We start from the raw sequence: 11,864 nt of genomic DNA, 5'->3' as shown, positions 1-11,864 counted from the left end.
ACACTTAGGCACACTTGTGGTGAGAGACTAATGCATGACCCAAAAGAGTTCAGAGCTAAGGTTTAACACAGACCTGCGTGTTTCAGACCACACCGTGTGTGTCCTTCCAAAGGTTTAGTCAACATGCTGATGAAAATTCTCATTACTATAACAATTCTTCTCTAGCAACACAGTTACATGTAACTAATTTTAGGTTTAATTAGTAGGGTAACTGCACATTTAGCCGACAGCGCTCAGCAAGGACTATGCCTAAACTAGTGAAGGTGAAATTCAGCTGAGAAGAACTGAAAGTAAGGAAAGAGAAAGTAAAAAAACAAATTAGAAACCTTAAATGGTGTTAAAGGAAAAGTATTTTAGAATACTTTGCACTGTATACACAAAAGCTGTAATTAAAGGCTTCAAGTAAATTATGCTAATCGCTAACTGTAAAAGTTATTATGTAGCTTAGCCTAAGCTGGATGGATGCTAGGTTAGCTTAGCTTAGCCTAAGCTGGATGGACGCTAGGTTAAGTTAGCTTAGCCACCTAGGCTGGTTTGTTTACAAAATTACCTCACGAGTTAGCACTTCCTGTGACAAGTCGTTGTCATGAGAACCAGTGCATGTCAGCACAATTCAACAGTCCATAAAGAATGTCTGCACATTTTAAATGAGTTATGCATGTTTAAACGGGTTAAAAGGGGGCGCCTATACTTTAAATCTTTCAAGAACTTGATGTTACATTCAGTAAAATGCAAATGTGGTTTGGCATTTGCAAATTTCATGGAACTCTTCTCTTTACTTTACACAACTTATTCTATTTGTTTACAGAGTAAGGAAATAGATTTGCTGTAAGTCAAAGCTTGTCTAAGCCTATATAGTTATGTCCATCTCATGCATAAATACTGACTTTTCAGCGAGTGAACAGTTTTGATCGCTAGGTAGCTCTCTGCTTGTAGATGCAGCCAAAATTTAGGTGAATTACATCAATCTCACAATAATTTGTAAGGTCTTTACTTTGCATTTACTAAGCATAGGTTACTGTAAAGCTACTTCTTAGTTGGTGCTTATCTTGGCGAAAGCCGAGTACAGCATGAAGTTTTAACATCTACTCTCTTGTAATGGAAATCATGTAGAAAGGGGAGCATCACCCAAGTCTACGTGTATATAACACTGTACTGAGATTCCTTAGTCAGAAACAGATTAAGCAATACTGCAATTTGGATTCCTTCAACCAAAGCAGAATAATAAATACCGGTACGGTTTACATGCCGCTGAGATGAGATTCCTTTGTCAAACAGACTTACGCATTAATGGTGAAATTACCGATACCGGTTAAGACCCTTTTTTTAAATTATTATTATTATTTTAAGTAGAGAGGTCAATTACAGCTATCGTTTTATCTGCATTTAGACAAGCCAGCAGCTAGTGATCAAAATGTGTATCGCATATCGTGTCCCATTTGGATCGGAATGATCAAATAAACACTTTTAGGATAACTACTCGGTTACTCACGTAACCTCAGTTCCCTGAGTTAGGGAACGAGTATTGCGTAGCTATACGCAGTGGGGAAACTCCTTTTCCTCGATTTACTGAAGCCTTTATGTAAAGCGCATTTGCAGCTGCACAGCTAGAACATGAGCGTCTGGCTCGCTCATAGGCTGCGCTGCGGCAACTGCACATCCAATGGCGCAGGCGCCTCTGACGTGCAACCAATGAGATCACTCTGCGTCATACACGTCAGAGCCCGCCAAGGGGGCGTGACCTCAGTCTATAATAGCCCCCGAATTCGCCATTATAGCAGGTTTAACGACTGAAGCGACAACTTGCCATGTTACCATAGTGCGGCTGGCTACGCAATACTCGTTCCCTAACTCAGGGAACTGAGGTTACGTGAGTAACCGAGTAGTTCCCTTTCGAACGGTCACTTCGTATTGCGTAGCTATACGCAGTGGGGACGCCATGCAAAACGCCGCACTGAGTAACTGGCTGTCACTGCAACTCAGGACCCCTGAGCGTACAGAACAAGCCATAACCGCATAATTTATGTAAAAATAGACCAGACACCGTCAGATCTCCGTAGTATACATCAGTAGAAATACCCAATATACTACACCAATGAACCCAGACTCTGTCGGGGTTATTAGTATACGAACATATACCCAGACAAGTGGGTTTATATATGAAATCTTAACCAGCTAAAGCGGGTTGATATCTGTTATGGAATATAACCGGCCGAAGCGGGTTTTATATATGTATGGAATTTATATATGTCATATAACCGGCCAAAGCGGGTTTTGTATATGTCATATAACCGGCCCAAAGCGGGTTTATATATATATATAAATATAACCAGCCACAGCGGGTTTATGTATGAACTACAACCGGCCAGCAGCGGGTTTCATGTATATATGTGAATGTGATTGTGCACAGTAATATATGACAAGACCGGCCACCCACGGGTCTTAATCATACCGAAAGCACCTTCGCCTGCAGGGAAGGCACTTCCATATTATAAAAACTCATAAATGTGGAAGGCGAGGACCAGCCGGCCGCATCACAAATATCACTAATGGGAATGCCAGATGACCAAGCCCATGACGAGGCCATACCTCTGGTTGAATGGGCCTTGACGCCTATAGGGCAAACTTGACCCGCTGCGGTATAAGCCATAGAAATAGCATCCACTATCCATCTAGACAGTCTTTGCTTAGTGACTGGATCCCCCTTGGATCTACCACCAAAGCAGACAAAAAGCTGTTCTGATTGTCTAAAAGACGCAGAACGCTCCAGATAGATTCTCAGCGCTCTGACAGGGCAGAGAAGATTAACCTCTCCATCCTCTGCAGAAGGAGGGAGGGCTGATAACGTCACCACCTGTGCTCTGAACGGTGTTGAGAGCACTTTAGGAACGTAACCATGTCTGGGCTTGAGGATGACTCTGGAGTCATCTGGACCCCACTCCAAACATGCAGGGCTCACAGAGAGTGCCTGCAGATCTCCCACTCGCTTGATAGATGCCAAAGCCATAAGGAGAGCGGTCTTCAGCGAGAGGGGTTTTAGATCAACCGATTGGAGCGGTTCGAAAGGTGGACCTTTCAGAGCCCCCAGGACCGTGGAGAGGTCCCAAGATGGCACAGATGGAGGTCTGGAGGGGTTCATTCTCCTAGCACCTTTAAGGAATCTGACGACCAGGTCGTTTCTTCCTAGTGACTGGCCAGCCACCAGAACATGATGTGCTGCTATGGCTGCCACATACACTTTGAGCGTGGACGGGGAGCGACCCGCATCCAGCAGCTCCTGTAAGAATGAGAGAACTACAGATATCTCACATGACTCTGGGTCAGCCTGATTTTTCGAGCACCAGCTGGAAAAACCCGACCATTTCGAAGCGTAAAGGCGCCGAGTCGACGGGGCCCTGGCTTCAGATATAGTGCTTAAGACCTTCTCAGGAAGGTCTTTGGGTACCCGTTGAGGGGCCACACATGGAGGGCCCATAAATCGGGTCTCGGATGCCACAATGTCCCGTTCGCCTGTGTGAGGAGGTCTTTCCTCAGTGGGACAGGCCATGGGATTGTGTCCGATAACTGAACCAGTTCCGGGAACCACGGTCTGGTTTTCCAGAGAGGGGCCACCAGAAGGACTGGGCACCCGCTCTCTCTGACCCGTTTGATGACTTGTGGAATCATCGAGACGGGGGGAAAGGCATAAAGGGGACGGTTGGGCCAGACATGGGCCAGCGCGTCCCTGTCCTTCGAGAAGAACAATTTGCAGTGGGTGTTGATTCTTGAGGCGAACAGGTCGACTTCGGCCTCGCCAAACACCTTCCATATCAGACTGACCGTCTGTGGGTTCAGGGACCACTCGCCGAGGGGAGTGTTGCCCCGTGAAAGCATATCCGCGCCCACATTCTGGATGCCCGGTATATGCGCTGCTCTCAGAGAGCTCAGGTTGGTTTGTGCCCATAAGAGGAGGTCTCTCGCCATCGCATGCAGGTTTCCTGACCTGATGCCCCCCTGGCGATTTATGTAGGCCACCACTGATATATTGTCTGTGCGGACTAAAACGTGGTGACCCCTGAGGTTCGACAGAAATGCTTTCAGGGCCAATCCAACTGCTTTCATCTCCAGACAGTTGATATGTAAGCTCTGCTCCGTGCTCGACCAGAGGCCGGATGCAGGCATGCCCTCGTGCAGCGCTCCCCAACCCAGGTTGGACGCATCTGTAAGAACCATTTTCCTTCTGGAAATTGTTCCCATTGTCACCCCCTCGTGGTACCAGTTCTGCGCTCGCCAGGGAATCAGGGTTCTTAAACAACCGTGATTTACCATAATGCGCAAGTTGCCTGACTGCCATGCGTGAGTTGGCACACGCCGTTTCAGCCAATGCTGCAGCGGGCGCATGCGCAGTAATCCCAAGCGGAGTACTGGCGATGCTGCTGCCATGAGACCAAGCAGTTTCTGAAATTTCTTCAGTGGCGCGTGCTCGCGCGCTCTGAAAGTGCCTGTAAGCGCTCGCACTGAGAGCGCGCGCTCTGGTGTGAGTCGCGCTGTCATCGCTCTCGAGTCTAAAACTGCACCCAGAAAGATCACACTCTGGCTGGGGGTTAGTTTGCTTTTTGACACATTGATTGTGAAACCCAGGCATTTTAGATGGCTGAGAATCAAATCCCTGTGAGCTAATAGCTCGGTTCTCGACTGTGCCAGCACCAGCCAGTCGTCGAGATAATTTAACACACGCACTCCCTGATGTCTCAGGGGAGAAAGCGCTGCATCCACACACTTCGTGAATGTACGGGGTGCTAACGATAGACCGAACGGCAGAACGGTGTATTGATAAGCTTGGCCCTCGAAGGCGAATCTCAAGAATGGCCTGTGACGAGGGTTTATCTGAATGTGAAAGTAAGCGTCTTTCAGATCCATTGTGACAAACCAATCCCCCGTGCGCACTTGCGCGAGGATATGTTTGATAGTTAACATTTTGAACGGCCGTCTCATGAGAGCTTTGTTCAAATGTCTCAAATCTAGAATGGGTCTGAGACCGCCGTCTTTTTTCGGAATCAGAAAATAGCGGCTGTAAAAACCCATGTGTTTTAGCGCGGGGGGGACTAATTCTATCGCCCCTTTTGCTAATAGATTCTGTACTTCGGTGCGAAGCACGTGACCCACGTTGCTTATCACCGAAGTCTCGAGAACCGCCTGAAATTTCGGGGGTCTGCGAGCGAATTGGAGCGAGTAACCTCGCTTTATAGTGTTTATGACCCAACTCGACACACCGGGGATAGCTTGCCAGGCTAGAACACGTGTGGCTAGGGCTTGACACACTGACTGGGGCTGGTCGCCTAATGTAGGGGGACCGGATACCCTTATCATGTGATTTGTGCATACATTGAGTATTGGACTGACTGTACAGGCATTCGCGTGTGGGGAAGTCAGTGTTACAACAGGGGAGGGGCCGCCTAGTGAAGGGGGACCTGATACCCTTATATTGTGATTTGTGCACACATTGAGTATTGGACTGACTGTACAAGCATTTGCGTGTAGGGAAGGCAGTATTATAACGGGGGAGGGGCCGCCTGATGAAGGGGGACCGTGAACCCACGTGTTGTGTTTGTGAAACATACTCTTTTTGTGCTTTATATGGGTCGCCGTGAAAACGGCGTTTGTTTGCAAGAACGCGCTTACTGTTGCGGGCCTGTTTGCAGTAATAAAATCCCCAGCCACCTGAACTGAACAAGGGGCTGTGGGAAGTTTTGTTGACTTCTTCGAGGGTGGTCCGGCGAGTGCGGGACCCGTGCCCTCTCTCTTTCCCCTGCATGCTAGGACGACTTTGGCGGCGCTGTGTGAGGCGCGGCGCTTGGTCTGGGGCCTTGGCGTCGGGGAAGCGGGAAGCGCTTGGTTGCTCTCGGCTGGCGCTGGGCATCAGCCGCAGGGCGGGGCTGAGAGGCCTGCTTCGTGGGCTTTGTTGGCCGAGGCGTCGGCGGGGCTAGCTTGTGAGCACTCGACGCCGAGCTAGAGCGCTTAGGCAGGAAGTGACGCATGGCCTGGGACGCTTTCTGTGCCTCGGTGTATCTTTCTGAGAACCCCTTCACTGCCGGGCCGAAGAGGCCGGTGCTGGATACTGGGGCGTCGAGGAACTTTGTTCTCTCCGCGTCCTTAATGTCAGTGAGGGTAAGCCAGAGGTGGCGCTCGAGCACGACCAAACTCGCCATATTCCTCCCGATAGCCTGCGCTGTGGCCTTAGTAGCTCTCAGGGCCAGGTCTGTGGCGCTCCGAAGGTCCCGAAAAGCCTCAGGGTCCGGGCCAGCCTCGTCCATAGACCGGAGGAGTTTGGCCTGGTAAACCTGCAGCACGGCCATCGTGTGCAGGGCCGATGCAGCCTGACCGGAGGCGGAATACGCGCGTCCGGCGAGGGCTGAAGTGCTACGGCACGGCTTGTTGGGATGCACAGCTCTAGTTCGCCAGCTAGCAGCTGTGTTCGGGCAGAGATGAGCGGCCAACGCCTCTTCGAGGGGCGGCAACGACTCATAGCCTTTTTCCGCTGCTCCGTCCACGGAGGAGAGCGTCGCGAAAACTGCGGGGCCTCGTGTAGAATAAGGAGTGCGCCAGGCCTTGGTAAGCTCCTCGTGTACCTCAGGAAAAAATGGCGCTGGCTTGTGACGAGGGGCCTGTTGGTGCCCTGGCAGAAACCAGCCATCCAGCCGACTTCGAGGGGGTTCAGCGGGCGCGGCCCACTCGAGCTCGAGGTCCGCTACGGCCTGCGTCAGGATCCGAAGCATTTCCGCGTCGGAGTTAGTCCTGGTAGCTGAGGCGTTGGGCGTTGGCTGGGAAGCCATGACGGGGTCGAAAGAGCCCGGCCATTCTTCCTCAGACGCAGCGATAGACAGGCTGTCGTCGTGCTCGCTAGGCCCGCCGAAGGAGACAAGGCCCGCCACGTGGGGGGGGCGCTGATCTCCCTCGAACAGGACCGGAGATGAACGGGTTGGAGAGAGTGAGGCACGCGGGGACAAGGCCGGCGTGCGTTCACTAACATCCATGTTCTCCGGCTGCCGTTGGCTGCGGCGCTTCTTCTTCCTTGGCTGAAGTAGGGCCGGAAAAGGAAGCGCGGGAGAGGCGGCGTCGCCGTCACGGGAGAGGGCTAGCCGAGTTCGCAGCACGGAGATAGGCATGCTCTCGCAGGCCGCACATCCGCCGGCAGATAGTGCATTCTCCGCGTGGTGAAGTCCCAGGCATGGAATGCAGCTAGCGTGTTCGTCCGCCTCGTGCAGCTTGCATCCGCACGTGGCGCAGGTCTTAACACGATGCATTTGAACAACGCTCGTACAAATAATACAATATACAAAGAGCAATGAAAAGGATATCGCCGGATAGCCACAGGAGAGACGGCGTCAGGAGAAACACGGTGAAATGTGTCGTCTGCTGAACTGTAGCTGGCTCAGGCTGAAGGCTTGTTCGACGGCGAAGGCTCAATAAATGGTCAGAGACGTGAAGTTTGTCGCTGAAGGAGTAAAATCTGCTATAATGGCGAATTCGGGGGCTATTATAGACTGAGGTCACGCCCCCTTGGCGGGCTCTGACGTGTATGACGCAGAGTGATCTCATTGGTTGCACGTCAGAGGCGCCTGCGCCATTGGATGTGCAGTTGCCGCAGCGCAGCCTATGAGCGAGCCAGACGCTCATGTTCTAGCTGTGCAGCTGCAAATGCGCTTTACATAAAGGCTTCAGTAAATCGAGGAAAAGGAGTTTCCCCACTGCGTATAGCTACGCAATACGAAGTGACCGTTCGAAAGGGAACAGTAGTTTAGGAAGGGGCTCTAGGTCATGCTAGTTTTCCCAGCTCAGGTGGTTTGCTTACTATCTGGCATTAGGGTGAAGAATAACCTATTGGGAGTTAGTATTTCCTGTAACAAGTCATTGTCATAGAAACTAATGTGCAGCAGTGTATATTTCAACCAGCGGGTGACACAATGTCTGTATGTTTCAAAAAGCAGTGCATAGTCTGTTGGCACATGAGGCTTACACCTGCTTTTAAAATTTTCTTTAAATCAGTAAAATTCAAATTTTACTAATGCAAACTCTTGCTTCTTTTTGAGCACACATTTTCATCTACTTTAAAAGTTTTATGTCCTATGCTGACTAGGAACTTTGTAGCAGAGTCTTGCATTGTGGTCATGCCGTGTGTCTTCTGGGTTTTGAAGTTCAGAGTCAACTGAACTTCTTGAAGCTGGTGTCTTCCTCCGTCACAGGTTCGTTGCACGCTCCAAGGTAGCTTGCTTGATGTCTGTGGTAGTAGCACAGGGACTTTCAGGGTTACCCTGGTTGGTGTCTGGGACCGCGCCCAGTCTGCATTCAGACTCTGAGTCTGAGAAACCTGTTATGATGGCTTGTTCCAGCTGCTGGTATTGCCACCGCCAAAGCCAGGAAGTGTCACAACCCTGGGCAGGATGTGGTTCAGAGCAGATAGAGTCTGTCTTGGTGTGTCACAACGGTCGAAGGCTGCAGGTGAAAACCAATTTCTTGGTTGGCAGGGACGTCGTGGTCTCCTGCGAGCTCTGACGTCAATTTAGGGATGTTTCTGACCATTCGCTCGAGATCTTTGAGTGTCACTTCATGTGTCGTTTAAGGGTTTGTCTGAATTAATCCTTTTCCTCCTGCGGCTGCAGGGGCTCTTGGCTTAACACTGACTGGTGAAGTGTCAAGCCGAGGGCTTTGGCTCCTCCCCCTTTTGTGCAGGGCTGGGGAAGCTTACGCTGTTGATGTGAAATTCAGCAGGGTACATCTTTCTTGTGGGGTCCATTTGCAGTTGGTTGGACTGTTGCAGTTCTCTTTGGACCACATGTAGTTCGTCCATAATGTTACAGCATCGCTAAGTCAGTGTTCGGACTTCAGCTGCATGTTGACGGCTTTAGCGTCTCTCTCTTTGAGTTCAACCAGTTCCTCTCTCGTCTCCTGGCAGTTGCTCAGCAGCTGTCAGAGCCACTTGAAAACTGGTGATCTCTTTCAGTTGCTCCACGCTGTCAGGGTCTTTGCATCTGTCCTGTGCCTTCTCCCGTTAAGCAGGGTTCGTTCTCTGTGGAGTCCTGTGGCTGGCAGCGTTAGTTCATTTACCTCCTGTTTGAGGCCTGCAGGAGCATGGCCAAGAAGAAGAGATGCTGGTCAGCTCTTGGTGGCTCAGACTGGGTGTCAGACGTCTGCTTTTGTTGTTGCCTAACTGTTCCTTCCTCTGCCGTGGCAGGTCGTTGCCAGCTTCAGGCTGGAGGATGTCCATCACACTGCTCTGCCGGGTCTTCAGGTGGTCCTGGTGGCAGGGCTGGGTGTCTGAGGCCTACTGGCACACTTGTGGGAACACGAGAGAGAAATGGCAAAGGCAGATGCAAGTTTCAGAGGTGGTGAGCTATCTGTGTGGGAGAACGGCTATGTGGAGCAGCTAAAATTTAGTGTTGGTGAGCACACACAACAAAAAAAGTTTTGAGTATCTTAGTTGACGTGCTTTAAGAAGCATCGACTGATGACTGGACTCTTACATGTCATAACCTATTACTCAAAAATGCTGATGGTTCTTCTCACATGTTGTGCTACGAGAGTAACAGATAGAGCAAAACCAAAATAAAACAATAGGATGAAACCAGAAAAGAAGAGGAATAAAGGAGTGTTTTACCTATTTAGGTTAAGCTAGGAGACATAGGTAAACAGGAGTCACTTCTGGGTTATGCTGCTGTTAGACTAAGCTACCAGGGACACATCAAACATCTCAAGGTCCAAAAGAAGAAGAAAAACAATCGGAAGTGTTTCCAGTTCTAAACGGGGCTTTGTTGCGCGTCATAGCTGTTTCGAAATTGTTTTAAATTTCAACGGTTCGTGAACCTGTTATGATCCAGCTGGGGATCGAACTCAGGTCTCCGGTGTGTGTGTCCTTGATACTAACCCCTTCACCACTGGTGGAGGTTTAACCCAAATGCAGAGGACAAAAGGACAGTCAAAAAGTCTGAGTTTCATATTTGGCACTTTACTTCCGATGGAAAGAACAAAAAACAACTCTCCTTGAGAGGCAAACACAAAGGGTAATCCAGACAGAAAAAATATCTTCTCAAATATAAGTCCAGAGAGGAAAAAATCAGAAGTCCACAAAAAGGGTTACAAAAACATACTTTCCCAGAGCAGAACAGAAGTCAACATCTCAAAATCCAAAAGTTCTTAGAAATTACAACACTTTGGCTGACATCAGGACTGAACAAAAAACAAAATGCAGTGAAGCCTTAAATAGGGTTTATCATTAGGTGTAATTCAACACAGGTGAGAGTATGACAACCAATTAATTAAGGAAACATAAACTGGGTAGAAATAATGCCATCTAGTGTTGAAATCAGGGAACTTCAGACAAAACATTACAGAACTCTCTCTTATAGGAACGGCTCCCGACGTTCCCAAAGGCTCTGGTAGAGTGAGGACGTTGAAAGTCTCTAATCAAACTCTTGTCCAGGATCTGGAGAGTAGGGACCCGAGACCGTTCCTCTGGCCCATATCCTTCCCAGTCCACTAGAAACTGCCGTTTACCACGAACCAGACGAGTGTCCAGTATCTGCATGACCATGTATACTGGTTGGCCATCAATGATCTGTGGAGTTGGGGGTGACCTGGTGGCAGGAGACAGAGGACTGTACTTGACAGGTTTTAAGCATGAAACATGAAAGGTGGGATGTATGCGCAAAGACTTGGGAAGTAGGAGACGGTAGGAAACAGGGTTTACTTTCCTTAAAACCTTGAAGGGGCCTATGAATCTGGGAGCCAGTTTGCGTTCTTCAACTTTAAGGGGAATGTTCTTGCTAGACAGCCAGACTTTCTGCCCTGGACAAAGAGATGGTGCTGGCCTGCGGCGACGGTTGGCCCGTTGCTGTTGCAGCCGTGAAGTCTTCAAAAGTGCAGCTCGGGCCTTACTCCACACTCTGTGGCGGCGTTGAACCAGATGTTGGGCCGCCGGAACTCCCACCTCAGACTCCTGCTCAGAGAATAAAGGAGGTTGATAGCCAAACTGACATTCAAAAGGTGACATACCCGTTGAGGAATGGCGAAGATTATTATGGGCAAATTCTGCCCATATCAAGTGTTTGCTCCATGACGTTGGGTTGGTTGAGGCTAGGCATCCCAAGGTTGTCTCAATCTCCTGGTTAGTTCTTTCAGTCTGTCCATTCGACTGGGGATGAAATCCAGATGACAGACTGGCTGAAGCACCAATGATCTGGCAGAAGGCCCTCCAGATCCTAGATGCAAACTGAGGCCCACGGTCTGAAACCACATCTTGGGGGAAGCCATGCAACCTAAAAACATGCTCCAATATAATCTCGGCAGTCTGTGGAGCCGAAGGAAGTTTTGGCAGTGCTATAAGGTGGCAAGCTTTTGAAAATCTATCCACAACCACCAAAATCACTTTGTTACCTTCGGAGAGTGGTAGACCCGTGACAAAGTCCATAGAAATGTGTGACCAAGGACGAGCGGGAATGGGGAGGGGTAGCAGAAGCTTGTGGACGAGACCTGGAAACCTTATGCTGGGCACAAATCTGGCAGGCAGCAACAAAGAATTTAACGTCATCAGCGATCCTTGGCCACCAGAAGCGTCTGCAAATGAACTCAAGACTCCTACTGACTCCTGGGTGGCATGTGATTGATGAGGCATGTCCCCACTGCAAAACATCAGTGCGCACACTCTTAGGTACGAAAAGACGACCAGGTGGTCCATTACCTGGGTCAGCTTCCTGCTGCTGTGCTCTTCTAACCCTGGTCTCTATTCCCCATCTAACTGGAGCCAGGATTTTGGACGTGGGGACGATCATCACTGGGGTTGACACCATGTTGGGTGGGTCAAAATGCCTGGAGAGGGCATCAGGCTTTTG

This window comes from Siphateles boraxobius, unplaced genomic scaffold, assembly GCF_051911475.1.
Source record: "Siphateles boraxobius isolate OS27281-9 unplaced genomic scaffold, OSU_SipBor_1 33, whole genome shotgun sequence".
Classification (NCBI taxonomy): domain Eukaryota; kingdom Metazoa; phylum Chordata; class Actinopteri; order Cypriniformes; family Leuciscidae; genus Siphateles; species Siphateles boraxobius.
The sequence above is the reverse complement of the archived record's forward strand: the minus strand, read 5'-3'. Positions refer to the sequence as shown.